This window comes from Pleurodeles waltl, chromosome 12 (genome assembly GCF_031143425.1).
Source record: "Pleurodeles waltl isolate 20211129_DDA chromosome 12, aPleWal1.hap1.20221129, whole genome shotgun sequence".
Taxonomy (NCBI): domain Eukaryota; kingdom Metazoa; phylum Chordata; class Amphibia; order Caudata; family Salamandridae; genus Pleurodeles; species Pleurodeles waltl.
Window position 1 is genome coordinate 490,083,749 of NC_090451.1, and position 14,516 is coordinate 490,098,264.

Sequence of the window (14,516 nt, forward strand, 5' to 3'; positions counted from 1 at the left end):
TGTTCTTTGATGGATTGAAAATTATATACATAAAAGATTTTGGTGGTGTTGATGTTTGCCGTAGGGTAACATAAAGCTTATGTATACACTATTTATGCAGGTATACCATGCAAATGCACTACAAATAAATGTCTACTACACATAATGCATTTAATTGTATGTTATATTTTATTTCAGTATTGTTAATATTTTTTAATTCTGTAAATATGTTGCATAGTTAAATTTTTTTAAACTAAAACATTTTCAATGTTAAAATAACTTGCATTTCTATATTGAATAAAAGTTACATTGAAATGCTGGTCCTTTTCTTTAGTAAACAGTACAGGATTGTTTTACATATTATAAATAAGCAGTGTTCTAACACCATAATTATCAATGATGTGCAAATCAAAAAAGTTGCTTAGAGCAATGGTTCTTAACCTGGGGTCTGAGGGACCCTTGGGGCCCGCGAGCCCTACTCACGAGTTTGGTGTCTGTATTACAAAATCACAAAAATAAATAATATTAAAATGAATTACATTTTAAATTATTAAAGAATACACAAATGAAAATTTGAACTGTTTCTATATTTGATTGTGAATTACCCAAAATGTTTCAGTATTTGAGAATTTGTTTTGTGTGTATTGTTTTGACTTTCAAATCATAGAAATTGCTGAGGTCGGGGTCCTCAGCTTCCAATATGGACTCAGTTGCTGGTCTGTGGATTTCAGTAATGATTCAGTGGGGTCCATAGAAGTGAAAAGGTTAAGAACCGCTGGTCTAAATGATACATTGTTTCAGATTTAGTAACATTAATATAAAGGGGAGTTTCAGCTACACATGATAAGGTGAGAACATTACACTGTGATCTTGAATTCTCTGACTTGTGCAAGACTAGTGATTTACGTGTGGGATTTGGACACCTGTGTATCCCTGAGGGGTTTAGGTAGATTGTGACTAGAGCAAGAACTACTTCTTTGTGAAGGTCATACTCCAAGAAGTAGAAACTATTCTGTACATAATGCATAGACAAAGAGCTTTATCCATTTCCGACTTTCTCACATAAAATTCTGTAGTAGCCTTGACACATGAAGTCTCATGGCTATGCCAAAAATGCATCAAGGTGCATCTTGCAGGTGTCTCAAGAACTAAGAGTAGGAGTGAAAGGAAAAGTGATTCTTGAAAAGTATTTCTAGATAATTTCCTGCAGTTTTTAAACTGGTGAACCCATTAAAGTTGAGTACAACCCTTGAAAAACCGATATGTGCTATGGGAATTTCAACTCAAACAACTATTGTGTTTTGTAGTTTCAGTCTAAATGTTGGAAATCAATATTAAGAAAACTAAAATTTCAGAAATAAAAGAAAGAAGATCAAACGTTGTTTAAAAAAAAAAAAAAAAATACAGGGAGTCAGAAAAAATGTTGAAGTTTAAAACATTTAGGGCCTGATTACAACTTTGGCGGAGGGGGTTAATCCGTCCCAAATGTGACGGATATCCCGCCCGCCGTATTACGAGTCCATTATGTCCTATGGAACTCGTAATACGGTGGGTGGGGATATCTGTCTCATCTCCGCCAAAGTTGTAATCAGGCCCATAATACGGTAAGTGAGAGAGTAGGGTTAGCCTTCAGGTTAGAGTTAAGGTAAGGGTAAAGGTGTGCAATAGGGTTAGCATAAAGGTAAGGATTAAAGATTGGGTTAGGCTAATCTATACTCTTAGGGTTAAAAGGATAGGCGCAGGTTAACAATGTGGGCTAGGGTGTGCTTAGTGATAAGATTAAGATAAGAGATAAAGAACGAGTAAAACAGATGATTATAGTGAGGCAGGTGGATAACGTTGGGTTAACTGATTGGATTAGGCATAGCCTTAGGGATAAAGTAACATACAGGAACGGGTAAGTGATGAGGTGAGTGTGAGAAGTTGTAGGCTAGAGTACATTTCTAAAGGGTGTAAATGATGAAGTTGGCATTAGGGTTAGTGTGGAAGTGTAAAGTTATCTAGCTTTTGTAGCATACAATTTTACGTCTTTTAAGGACATGTCATAATGGGAGGCACATATTAAGTAACCCATCCTGCAACTGCAACAGCTTCAGAGCCTTTTTATGCAGATGGTTCAGTGCTGTTTGATTTGACTCCTCCAGGTTTGCGACGTACCCTGGATAGTGTAAATCTGAACTCCTAAAGGTCGGCATTAAACATATAAAAGTAGTGAATTTTTATCATGGCTAATATAAATTAAATGTAGTTGGAAATTACAATGCAATATATTTGAGACTGTCTTGAGCTATCACTATCTGGGGGTTACATTTACATATAACTAGTAATTTAGGCCACAATTATATATATCATGAGCTTTGATTACATTGACACTGCAATGGGATGTCTCGCTATAGAAACGCACATGCTAACTAACCAGTGATCATAAATAGTGGGTTTTATTCCTTTGTGGCTGGAAAGTGTACTATATGAACAAAATATCTTAAACTCCCAACAGATGGAAATTAAAATTTAGTGAAATTCCTTAGTCTTACAAAAACGGTCCCCAGTAGCTCTAATAAGAATTTATCTTTTTCCTACTTGCATCACATATGACTACTTTGCTAGAATATTATTGTTTAGGCAACATATTTTGAATGCCCAAAATGATACCATAGGACATTATGGAATGATATTTCGAGTAAAAAGATCAGGTTTCATGGCTGAAGAATTGAAGTCCAGTCCTTGACAAATCGTGTATAAAAAGCATAACAATGGCACTGAAAGTAATAATTCCAGGATGGAAAATATGAGCTATAATGAGACAGGAAAGTTGCCCGACTGACTTTGAGTCAAGTGCAACAAGGACAAAATATGACTTTGTAGTCAAACAGTGATAAAGGTCGACTGAGTTGGTCATGAGCTAAAGAAGTCTCATGGGGACTGTGTGGCTATAACTTTCAAAAGGCCAGTATTGATTAAAATGCTTCTACAACGCATGAATTATTTTGGTAAAAATTACCTGGGATATTTCTGCAGACCAACTTCTCAATTCCAGCATTCCTCTTGTCACTTTTCTAGGCATTTTTCTGGCAGGAGCAACATTTGTTTTGGTGTTAAATCTTAGCTTAAAAATAGATATACTACTTTGGATTCCCTGAAGGACATTGAAAGACTGCAAAGCCCAAACTGCTTTAAGGGTTCTAGCTCTTTCCAAGTAGATTCCTTGAATATGAACCAAGTCTCGGTCTGTGGTATGGATGAATTGCACACTCCACCCACTCAAAGTAATAGTACCATATCTGGTAGAGGTTTGAAACTGTTCTCTTGGAACTTAGCGGGAAGTCTCACAAAACTGTCAAATACAGACTCCTTCCACTTTATAAACAAATATGATGTAATTTGTTGCCAAGAGACTTGCGTTAAGGAGGATTTTTATGTTGATGGTTTTCATGCCTGTTGTCACATGTCAACTCTGTCTTCAGTGGGTAAACACAAAGTATGTTTAGGGGTTCTTATTTCAGTTAAAATACCATGTACTGGGGATGAAATAGTGCACTGTACTGCTATGTTTCAAGTATTACGTTTATCTTTTTTAGGTTCCTTTGATTTATTGCTTGTAAATTTGTATTCTAACATCTTTGATAATTGGTCAATGGAGGTAATCAACCTGTTAGATAATACTGTCAAAATCTGTTAATAAGGATAAACACACACATTATTGGTATGGGCAGGAGATTTTAATACCTTCACTTGTAAGTTTAGTAGGCAACCAGTTTGTAGCTTTGTAGACACAATTGGGGAGGATAGTACTCATTTTATACGTACCTCCTACGGAGATGCCTTAAATGGGCTCATGGTAAAGGACAGTCTAGTGGCAGCAAGTGATTTACCATTGGATGGTGAATCTTATATCCAGACTATCGCTGTCTCTGGCCAGGGTAGTATCATTGTTTTTATCTTGTCTCTGGATCAGTGCCTGTTACTTATTCATTTCAGTACTATTGCATGCCGTATCAGGGATCATAATCGCCTTCATCTGCTCTTAATTTAAAGTTTGGGGTTAACAGTGAAGGAACAAAGTCTGGGAGCTGGAGTATAGCAATAACAAGGGTAAAAGGATCAAATTGGGGTGTAGATGATGCTTCCCTTTTTTAATAGATTTTGCTACTAGTAAAAGTGATCCCATGCTAAATTGTTTGACATCTGAAGCCAACTCTAGCTCTTTTGTGATAGCTAGTTCATGATTACCCAACATACATCTTGTCTGCTTACTACTGAGAAGTGTAAAAAAAAGGCCCACCATTGCACAGGTGGTTTAACACAGCCTGTACCGCTGCTCACAAGCAATTTATGGCAGCCCTTAAATTACCCCGCACATATTGATTTGTTCTGATAAGCCTGTATGACCTTTAAATCAGTGCTGTGGACTCAGGAGATTAGAAAGACAGTGTGGGGAGATTTTGAAGCCGCTGTAAATGCCAGGGATAGTACGAGTTTCTGAGAAATCGTTAACCAAACTTATTGTACAGATGCACATCGAGCCTGCTGGGGCCCTTCTGGCAACACGAGCGGACGGCACTGCGACCGAGACCACTTGCAGAGGAATGGAGCGCGGCAAGCCTCTCCTGTGCAGAGGACTTTCTAGGACCAAAAGAGGTGTCACGAGGACTGCATCCTGCTGGGGCAGTTTGAGAGGTGAGACCTATACATAGTTTGGCCCAGGTGCGACTGCCATTGGGAGTACCCTGGAAGGCTGCTGTGCTCAAGTGTGCCTTAGCTGACTTCTCTGCCTACTTTTCACTGCATGGCCCTGGATGCTATGGTGTTGGAGGCTTGATGGGTTGCGCGCTGCTGGCCCCATCCAATACCTCTTTGGCCTTGTGATTCTTCACTATCGCCACCTGCACTGCCTGCACCTTTAAGTTCCCGACGACCGGTGCCCGAGTAACAGGCGTACCGACAGTTGGGCAGAAGAGATGACCTGAAACTGCAGGTCCATAGACACTAGTAGTACTGCACTGGGCCCATTGCTTTGTTTACCAGTTCGAACATTATTATCCAGACCACAGTGGGGAGTGCCCTACATGCAAGCTTTTTTCTCCAGGACTTTCGGGGTTGGAGGTCTCTCCTGAGGCATTGAGCCAACACCATTCCTACTTGAGGACCTGACCTCGGTGACCCCTACCCATTGGGGGGCCTGCAAGTTGCAAGCTGCAAGATCAGAGTATCAATTGGAGTGGAACCTGCAACAATGGGGGTGGTTTGAGGGGTCCCAGTCCTTATTAATTGGTCTTCTGATGAAGATTTCTTGCATAGAATGGCGCCTCTTAGGGCTGCTGTGACAATAAACTGTGCTAAGACCCCGCGCCCCTCCTCCTTTAAAGTCTTGCTCCAAAAGCCTGTAGGAGGCTGGCCTGGCTTACAGTGGGTACCTTGTGGTACTTACACCCCAGTACCAGGTCCAGTTATCCCTTATTAGTAGAATAGAGGTGTTTCTAGCAGTTTAGGCTGATAGAAGGTAGCTATGGCAAAGCAGCTTAGGCTGAACTAGGAGACATGCAAAGCTCCTACTATACCACTTGTAGCATATAGCACAATATCATAAGAAAACACAATACTCAGAGTTACTAAAAATAAAGGTACTTTATTTTTATGACAATATGCCAAAAGTATCTCAGTGAGTACCCTTAGTCAGAAGGTAAGTAATATACACAAGTTATATGTACCCAAACCCAAAACAGGTAAGTAATAGTAAGAAAAGTAATGCAAACAGTGTAGAATTACAATCGGATGCAATAGGTGAACATAGGTCTAGGGGCAACACAAACCATATACTCCAAAAGTGGAATGTGAATCACAAATGGGCCCCAGACCTATGGGAGCTTGTAGAGGGTCGCTGGGACTGTAAGAAAACAGCCAGAGTGTCCAAGATACCCCACCCCAAGACCCTGAAAAGTAGGAGTAAAGTACCCCTACTACCCCAAAAGAACACAATAGTCATGATAGGGGGATTCTGCAAGAACCACAAACACCAGCAAAGCACTGGAGACGGATTCCTGGACCTGAGGACCTGCAAGGCAAGGGGACCAAGTCCAAGAGTCGCGATAGTGTCCAGGGGGGGCAGGAGGAAACCCTGGATGAAGGTGCAAGAAGGCTCCCTCTGGATGGAAGAAGCCTAGGATTCTGCAACAACGAAGAGCTCGGAACTTCTCCTTTGGATGGAAGATGTCCCACGTCGTGCTGGAGGTTGCAGAAGTGTTTCCACGCAGAAATACCACAAACAAGCCTTCCTAGCTGCAAGGGTTGCGGTAGAGGTTTTTGGGTGCTGCTGGGGACCAGGAAGGACCAGGATGTCGCCCCTTGGAGGAGGAGACAGAGGGGGCACTCAGCAACTCATAGAGCCCCCACAGAAGCAGGCAGCACCAGCAGAAGCACCAGAGCAGGCACTTAGAAGATTTGTGAACCGGAGATGACTGAGAGTCACAAAGGAGGGTCCCACGACGTCGGAGTCCAACTCAGAGGGTTGAGCGCTGCATGACGGAGTGCTGGGGACCCAGGCTAGGATGTGCACAAAGGAATCCTTGGAGAAGTGCACAGAAACCGGAGCAGCTGCAAATCACGCAGTACACAGGTTTGCAGTCTAGCGTGGGGAGGCAAGGACTTACCTCCACCAAACTTGGACTGAAGGATCACCGGACTGTGGGGGTCACTTGGATATAGCTCCTGTGTTCCAGGGACCACGCTCGTCAGGATGAGAGGGGACCCAGAGGACCAGTGATGCAGTCTTTTGGTGCCTGCGTTAGCAGGGGGAAGATTCCGTCGACCCACTGGAGAATTCTTCTTGGCTTCCAGTGCAGGGTGAAGGCAGACAGCCCCCAGGGCATGCACCACCAGGAAACAGTCAAGAAAGCTGGCAGGATGAGGCGCTACAAGGTTGCTGGTAGTCGTCTTGCTACTTTGTTGCAGTTTTGCAGGCGTCCTGGCGCAGTCAGTGGTCGATCCTTGGCAGAAGTCTAAGAGGGAAGTGCAGAGAAACTCTGGTGAGCTCTTGCATTCGTTATCTGAAGAATACCCCAGAGGAGAGACCCTAAAAAGCCAGAAAAGGAGGTTTGGCTACCAAGAAAGGAGGATTGGCTACCAAGAAAGGTAAGAGCCTATCAGAGGGGGTCTCTGACGTCACCTGCTGGCACTGGCCACTCAGAGCAGTCCAGTGTGCCCCAAACACCTCTGAATCCAAGATAGCAGAGGTCTGGGACACACTGGAGGAGCTCTGGGCACCTCCCCTGGGAGGTACTGGTCAGGGGAGTGATCACTTCCCTTTCCTTTGTCCAGTTTCGCGCCAGAGCAGGGCTGGGGGATCCCTGAACCTGTGTAGACTGGCTTATGCAGAGATGGGCACCATCTGTGCCCATCAAAGCACTTCCAGAGGCTGGGGGAGGCTACTCCTCCCCAGCTCTTCACACCTATTTCCAAAGGCAGAGGGTGTAACACCCTCTCTCAGAGGAAATCCTTTGTTCTGCCTTCCTGGGCTGGGGCTGCCCAGACCCCAGGAGGGCAGACTCCTGTCTGAGGGTTTGGCAACAGCGGCAGCTGCAGTGGAAACCCCGGAAAGGCGGTTTGGCTGCACCCGGGTTCTGTGCTAGAGACCCGGTGGATCATGGAATTGTCACCCCAATACCAGGATGGTATTGGGGTGACAATTTTATGATCTTAGACATGTTACATGGCCATGTTCGGAGTTACCATTGTGACCCTATACATAGGTAGTGATCTATGTATAGTGCACGTGTGTAATGGTGTCCCCGCACTCACAAAGTTTGGGGAATTTGCCCTGAACGATGTGGGGGCACCTTGGCTAGTGCCAGGGTGCCCACACACTAAGTAACTTGGGACCCAACCTTCGCTAAGTGAGGTTTAGACATATAGGTGACTTATAAGTTACTTATGTGCAGTGAAAAATGGCTGTGAAATAACGTGGACGTTATTTCACTCAGGCTGCAGAGGGAGGCCTGTGTACGAATTGTCTGAGCTCCCTACGGGTGGCAAAAGAAATGCTGCAGCCCATAGGGATCTCCTGGAACCCCAATACCCTGGGTACCTTAGTACCATATACAAGGGAATTTTATGGGTGTACCAGTGTGCCAATGAGAATTGGTAAATTTAGTCACTAGCCTGCAGTGACAAATTTAGAAAGCAGAGAGCATAAACACTGAGGTTCTGGTTAGCAGAGCCTCAGTGATACAGTTAGGCACAACACAGGGAACACATACAGGGCACATATTATGAGCACTGGGGCCCTGCCTAGCAGGATCCCATTGACACAGGGGCTAAAACAAACATACATACAGTGAAAATGGGGGTAACATGCCAGGCAAGATGGTACTTTCCTACACAACCCCCCCCCTCCCCTCTTACCCCCCCCCCCCCAAACGAAGGACAATAAGACTAGCCTTGTCCAGATGAGTTTTCATTGTCTAAGTGGAAATATCTGGAAAGTCCATCTGCATTGGAGTGGGTACTCCCAGGTCTATGTTCCACTGTATAGTCCATTCCCTGTAGAGATATGGACCACCTCAACAATTTAGGGTTTTTACCTTTCATTTGTTTTAGCCAAAGTAGAGGTTTGTGGTCTGTCTGAACAATAAAGAGAGTACCAAACAGGTATGGTCTCAACTTCTTCAGTGCCCAGACCACAGCAAAGGCTTCCCTCTCTATGGCAGGCCAACACTTTTCTCTAGGGGTCAACCATATGCTGATAAAAGCAACTGGTTGATCCTGGCTCTCAGAATTCAGTTGTGATAGTACTGCCCCTACCCCTAATTCAGATTTATCAGTTTGAACAATGAATTTCTTGGAGTAACATGGGCTTTTTATGACAGGTGCAGAGCACATGGCCTGTTTGAGCTCCTCAAAAGCTTTCTGACAGCTTGCTGTCCATAACACCTTCTTAGGCATTTTCTTGCTAGTCAGATCATTAAGAGGGGCTGCTATGGAGCCATAATTCTTGATGAATCTCCTATAGTACCCTGTGAGACCTAAAAAGGCTCTCACCTGGGTCTCTGTTGTACGGGGCACCCAATCCATGATAGTTTGGATTTTCCCCTGTAGTGGTGGAATCTGTTCTCCACCAACCAGGTGGCCCAGATAAACCACTTTCCCCTGCCCTATCTGGCACTTTGAGGCCTTGATAGTGAGGCCTGCCTTTTGCAGGGCCTCCAAAACTTTCCATAGGTGGACCAGATAATCATCCCAGGTTGAACTAAAGACAGCAATATCATCTAGATATGCTGCACTGAAAGCCTCCAACTCTTTCAGGACTGTGTTCACCAACCTCTGAAAAGTGGCAGGTGCATTTTCCAAACCAAAGGGCATTACTGTGAATTGGTAGTGCCCTCCAATGGTAGAAAATGCAGTCTTGGGGTTAGCATCTTCTGCCAGTCTAATCTGCCAATACCCTGCAGTTAGATCAAAAGTGCTAAGATACTTGGCAGAAGCCAGTGTATCAATGAGCTCATCTGCCCTGGGTATAAGGTGAGCATCAGTTTTGGTTATCTGATTGAGCCCTCTGTAATCTACACAAAACCTCATCTCTCTCTTTCCATCTTTGGTGTGAGGTTTTGGTACAAGCACCACATGGCTAGCCCAGGGGCTTTCAGAAGGTTCAATCACCCCTAAGTCCAACATTTTCTGCACCTCTTGTTTTATGCAGTCTCTGACATGGTCAGGCTGCCTATAAATTTTACTTTTGACGGGCAGGCTGTCTCCAGTGTCAATTGTATGTTCACACCAGGATGTTGTACCTGGGACAAGTGAAAAGAGGTCTGAAAACTGGCTTAGGAGATTGATGCAGTTGTCTTTCTGCACTAGCAGAGGTGCCCCCATGAACTCCAGTTCCATTTTCCTGGACTTCGTGACTGCGGGGATGCCATTTTACGAGTGTACTGGACATAGGTCACTACCTATGTCCAGCTACATAATGGTAACTCCGAACCTAGGCATGTTTGGTATTAAACATGTCGGAATCATACCCCAATACTGTTACCAGTATTGGAAGTATCGTTCCATGCACTTTGGGGGCTCCTTAGAGGACCCCCAGCATTGCTCCTACCAGCCTTCAGAGGTTTTTCGGGCAGCCCAAGCTGCTGCCACCCCTCAGACAGGTTTCTGCTCCCCTGCTGCTTGAACAGCTCAAGCCCAGGAAGGCAGAACAAAGAATTTCCTTCGGGAGAGGGGGGTAACACCCTCTCTCTTTGGAAACAGGAGTTACATGGCTTGGGAGGGTTAATCTTCCCAAGCCACTTCTATACTTTGAAGGGCACATTTGGTGCCCTCTATGCATAAACCAGTCTACACCATTTCAGGGACCCCCCAGTCCCTGCTCTGGCGCGAAACTGGGCAATGGAAAGGGGAGTGAGAACCACCCTGTCCATCACCACCCCAGGGGTGGTGCTTAGAACTCCTCCAGAAGGTCCTTGGGTTATACCATCTTGAATCCAAGGTTGGCAGGGACCCCTTGGAGCATCTGAGTGGCCAGGTCAGGCAGGTGACCTCAGAGCCCCTTCCTGATAGGTGCCCACCTGGCTTGGTGACCAACCCCCCTTTCAGGGCTATTTAGGGTCTCTCTATTGGGTGGGCCTTCTGATTCGGCTTGCACTATTCCAGCAGGACTCCTCTGCAACCTCTACTTCAACTTCTAGCCACTGGAACCGCAACTGGACCCTCCAAGAACTGACAATCTGCATCCACGACAAAGACTCTGCTTGCAACATTGTTTCCATGACTCCTTCCAACTTCTGCACCATTTCCCTGGCTGTGCATCCTCTGAGGGTGGCAAGTCTTCAGTCAGCACGAGAAGGAAGAAGGAATCTACCTTGGAGTGAAAGTGTCACTCCCCTGCATCCACAGGCACCTACTGCATCGTAGATCTCCCCTCATCCTGAGCTGCGTGGATCCTGCATCATGGGTGGTAGTCCGGAGTAGTCCTCTTGGTCCTCTCTGCCAGCTGTCAAACTTTGGTGGAGGTAAGCCCTTGCCTTCCCAAGCAGGACAGTACTCCTGTGCACCATGTTTCTTGCAGCTACCAAGGCTTGTTCTATCTCCTCCAAGGGATCTTCAGGCTCAGTGTAGCCGCAGCCCCCATCACTGCTTCCTGCGAAGCACAGCCCTCTGCGTGCTTCTCCTGTGGCGTGTGACCCTTTTCCAGTTGTGCTGAGTGGGCTTCTCTGTGACTCCTGGTTCCTCGTTAAGTGGGTCTCCTGTGGGGGCTGCCTCTTCTTCTGTGGGCTCTCTGCCTTAATGAGGGTCCCCCTAGGACACCTTCCCGTGGTTTGAGTCCTCTTGGACCTTGCTGATCCCCAGCAGCTCCACTTTTGCTTCACCGCAACTTCTGCCTTTGCCATGGCTTGTTTGTGGATTTACCACGTCACTGACTGACTGCAATCATCCATCCAGCGTGGGACGTCTTCTGCATCCTCCAGGACCTATTCACCTGCTCCAGGGCTACTTTACTGAGTGTGTTTGTCCTACCGTCGACCAACACCTGCTTCCACAGCTGGGTGGGTGGTAGCTCCTACTCCTCCTGAACTCTTCTGTGACTTTTGGACTTGGTCCCCTTCTTCCACAGGTCTTCCGCTTTGGGAATCCACCACTGGTTTCCTGCAGTATTGTCTGGATGTTGCATTTTCTTTTTTCCCTTCCTTTTGGGTGGTTTGGGGAAAATCTAGTAATTTATTCCTTTCATCCGGGTCGCTAGGGGGCACTGTGGTACTTACCATTTGGGTCTCCTAGTACTCCCAGCTCCCCTCTACACATTCCACTTACCTAGGTGGGGGTCCTGTGTTCGCATTCCATTTATTTACTTTATAGTTTGGGCTTTCCCTAGGGTTACTATTGTCAATTTGCATTTGCACTGCTTTCTATCACTTTCTATGCCAATTGCTGATCACTAGTGTACATATTTAATGTGGTACTTACCCCTATTGGAGGGTTGCCTCTCTAGTACCTTTTGGTATTGTGTCACTAAAATAAAGTACCTTTATTTTTGCAGCACTGAGTGTTTTTTTACATGTGTGTAAGTGCTGTGTGACTACAGTGGTATTGCATGAGTTTTGCATGTCTCCTAGATAAGCTTTGGCTGCCTCATCCACAGCTACCTCTAGAGAGCCTGGCTTCTAGACACTGTCTACACTACACTGATAGGGGATACCTGGACATGGTATAAGGTGTAAGTACCTCAGGCACCCACCACGCACCATGCCAGCTTCCTACAACAGACAAGGAGATGATAGCAGCATTTGGTGGAAAGGTTGCGATTAGAACCTAGGCGAAGTTTTGGTTAGTTAGAATTTGAAAGTTCTTTTTTTGAGGCGTTTTAGGAATACTAGATTGTTGGAGTTGCATCTCAGTTCTTAGGGTTGATGTTTGACAGAAGATTGAGGGTTTTGATATCCTGGCTTTCGAAATTTGAAGTAGAGAGTTCTGCACACTTTGTCATTTGATTCTCCTACCTGAAATGTATCTTTCAAGCAGCTTTATGGAGTGATGTGTAGAGATTTAGAGTTTTGTATGGAAGTTAGAAGTTGGTTCTGACTTTGATGGATAGCTATTAAAGGCCTCATATAATGTGGGTAAAGGGCACTGACTTTCAGCACTGCTGCGTACAGGATGGCTTGTAGTGAGGCATTACAACAGATTAGAAAGCCAGCCAAATGAGCTTTAACATTGTTAAGTTGGCTGAGCATCAAAGCCTGCATAGCTGTGCTGAAGTCACCAAGTGGAATAAAGAATTTGAGATTTCTGAGGAGATGCAGTTGAACAGTCCAGTTTTTCATGACTTTCTCTTTGCGTGGAAATACAGACTGGTTATGGGAAAAAGTGAAAGACAGTGAGTCAGAGTACATGAGGTGCCTGGATCCAAAAGTGGTTCTAGCTTTTTTAGTGTCTGGGGAATGGATTAGGAATTTAGTTTTAGTTGGGTGATATTTTAGGGATAATGAACACATCCAGTGAGTTAGTTCTTTCATATTAAGATGTTTGATTGCTCTGTAATTTTCATGTATAGTTGGTTGTCTTCTGTATAGTAATATGAGGCTTTATTTAAAAAAAAAAAAATACATTGGACTCAAATACCCCTTGTTTAGATTGAAGATGGCTATAGGTATTATAGATCCTTTGGGAGCACTTCACGTGTTAAACCTGGCATCCTTGGTGTGGTTTTCCCTATCTTTTTGCCTTTGCTTCCTGTAGTTTAGACTTTTTGCTGGACTTCGTTTTTGCTGGTTTGAGTACGTTGGGCACTTTACCATTGCTGACCAGTGCTAAAGTGCAAGTGCTCTTTGTGTAAATTGTATTGGTGATTGGCTTTTCCATGATTGGCAAATTAGGTTTACTAGTAAGTCCTTAGTAAAGTGCACTAGAGGTGCCCTGTGCATGTAAATGAAATACTACTAGTGGACCTGCTGCACTGATAGTGCCACCCACAGGAGCAGCCCAGTAAACAGGGTTTAGACCTGCCACTGCAGTGTCTGTGTGTGCAGTTTTAAACTGCAAATTCGACTTGGCAAGTTTTACCATTTGCCAGGCTCAAACCTTCCCTTTTTGTACATGTAAGTCACCTCTAAGGTAGGCCCTAGGTAGCCCCATGGGGGTGCAGTATATTTAAAAGGTAGGACATGTACTGGTGTGTTTTACATGTCCTGATAGTGAAATACTGCCAAATTCGGTTTTCATTATTGCAAGGCCTATCTCTGCCATAGGTTAACCTGAGGACTGCCTTTAATGATCTTTTAAGTGCAGTTTCCTATTGAGAGCAGATAGAAATGTGGAGTTTGGGGTCTCTGAGCTCACAATTTAAAAATATATTGTCTGGTAAAGTTGTTTTTTAGATTGTCTGTTTGAAAAGGCCACTTCTAGAAAGTGGCCATTTTCTTGGTTAACAATTCCGTGCCTCTGCCTCCCTGTGGAATCCACGTCTGGGTCAGACTGACGGTTGGGCTGATTATAAATTCACTCTAGACAGTTACTCAAAGGGAGCTGGGAAGTGTCCTCCATATTCTGAAAAGTCTCCTGGGCTAGAGTGGGGGGGGGGGGCGGGAGATGACACCTGCACTTGAAAGGGCTGTGCCTCTCCTCACACAATACAGTCTCTGACCCCCTGATGTGCATCTGGGGCCTGGCCTGAGCAAGAAAGGATCTTGTCAACAACTGAGACTCTCCTTTGAAGTTTGCCTACTTCAAAAGCAGAACTGGGTATAAGTAGTGGACCCAAACCCCCAGACTTTTAGAACAATTCTGGATTAAAAGGAATCACTACCAAGGAAAAGAGCTGGAGGAGAAACTGCCCCTTTGCTGTGTGTGCTTTGCTGGGTTGGCCTGCAGTTGCTGCTTCTGCCTTAGATAGGACAAAGACTGGACTTTGCTTTGTATCCTGCTTGTGAAGTTTTTCCAAGGGCTTGTACTGAGCTTGCCTTCTGTTAAGGAGTCTCAGGGACAGCAAATACTTCACCTTCCAGCCTCTGGGTTCACTTGCTGTGGACCCCAACTTGCCAGCTGGTGCC